Source organism: Pteropus vampyrus, unplaced genomic scaffold (assembly GCF_000151845.1).
Source record: "Pteropus vampyrus isolate Shadow unplaced genomic scaffold, Pvam_2.0 Scaffold27, whole genome shotgun sequence".
NCBI classification, from domain to species: Eukaryota; Metazoa; Chordata; class Mammalia; order Chiroptera; family Pteropodidae; genus Pteropus; species Pteropus vampyrus.
In genome coordinates, this window is record NW_011888808.1 from 4,204,936 (window position 1) to 4,206,597 (window position 1,662).

The 1,662-nt window shown below is 33.8% G+C and overlaps 1 pseudogene; it reads right to left on the bottom strand.

Moving 5' to 3' along the window:
• Positions 1–397: 397 nt before the first annotated feature.
• On the bottom strand, positions 398–516 carry LOC111737500 (annotated as a pseudogene).
• Positions 517–1,662: the final 1,146 nt, after the last annotated feature.

The window sequence follows — 1,662 nt, forward strand, 5'->3', positions numbered from 1 at the left end:
TTCACTCCACTTTCTTAAATGTGCGGTTTCTGATGACAAGTCCTCCGTAATTTTTGTCTTTGTGTTTTTGTTTATTTTTCCATCGTTCAAGATGTTCTCTGTATTTGGTTTTCTGCAGTTTGAATATGATATGCCTGAGTGTGTGTTTGTTTGTTTTTTTTTGTTTCTTTTTTTTTTTTTTATTCTGCTGGGCTTCCTCTGAGCTCTCTTGGTCTCTAGTATAGTGAATATTATTAATTTGGTGTGGAATTTGGTCATTATTATTTCAACTATTTCTTCTGATTTCTTCTATCTTTTCTCTTTCTTCTCCTTCTGGAACAATTACACATTTGTAATAGGTTTTGAAGTTGACCCGCAGTTCTGGAGAGAGCAAGATTTTTTTTTTTTTTTTTTTTGACGTCTATAGCACCTGATCTTCCTAGTTGGTCTCCCATCCGAGTACTAACCAAGCCCGACCCTGCTTAGCTTCTGAGATCAGACGGGATCAGGCGTGTTCAGGGTGGCATGGTCATACACTGGAGAGAGCAAGATTTGATGTGAAGTTGTTTCAAGCCTCTGTTGTGTCACATCTACCTACATCCCATTGACCAAAACAGTTCTCATGGCTGAGCTCATAGACAAGTGCTGGGCAGGATAGTTCTCCCATGGAGGAAGGGCAAAATAATATTATATTATAAAGAAGATAAATGTAAGAAGTGGCAAAGAATTTACGTCACACTTGCAATCTCTCAGACTCCATTCTTGATAGCACTTGCTCTGGAGTTTACCAAAGTAATTTGGGCTCATTACTTACTTGGCGTGCTGTCATAAATAAAATCATGGACCAGTCTCATTATGTCCTATATCTCTCTTGCTTTTCACGGTCACATTTCAGATTAAACCCAGACTAGTCCTTAAAATATGAATGTACCTTCATTTTCATTTTCATCCTTATTTGACAATTTAGATTTATTAATGATTTTACTTTGTAAATCATTTCCCTTAGAATTCAAACTGCTTTTTCCATCTTCTTCCAATTTCCAAGTTTCTGATGAGAAGTATAATGCTATTATTATTTACTTCACAGTGTAAAGGTACTAGATTTCTTTCTCTAAGTCTTTAGGCCATTTTCCAAAACTTGGAATTTCTAAAAATCATAAAAATGCATTAAATGCAGGTTTCATTTTCTTTCATTGTTTTTTTAATCTGCTGCTTTGTTAGTTAGTACCTGCACTGATAATCAATATTTTGGTTCAAAAACAATTGTATTATTCTACAGTTCTCTCTCTTTAACCGATACTGATTATTCTTCAATTTTGTCTTCTATGTCGATTTTTTTCTCAATAGTTTTGCTTATTTGGCTTTTTATTCTATGCCCAGAGCAATATTCTTGACATTTTTCTTCCAACTGCTGTACTGCTGTATTTTATTTATTTATTTATTTTGCTAATTTTAGGAGTTCTTTCTGTTCAATTTTCCAGTTGTTCATTTTTCCAGGCCTCTTGCTGTGCTTTGTAGGTAAAATATGGTTGAATTTGAGGACAGTATAATTTTAAGGACATTGTTATGTTTTACTCTCTGAATTGTCTTGCTAAATATTTAACTTTTTTTTATATTCTCCACTAAATTATCTGTTTTTTCTTTTCCCCCAGAATATTATGATGCTTGATTGCCCATGTATCT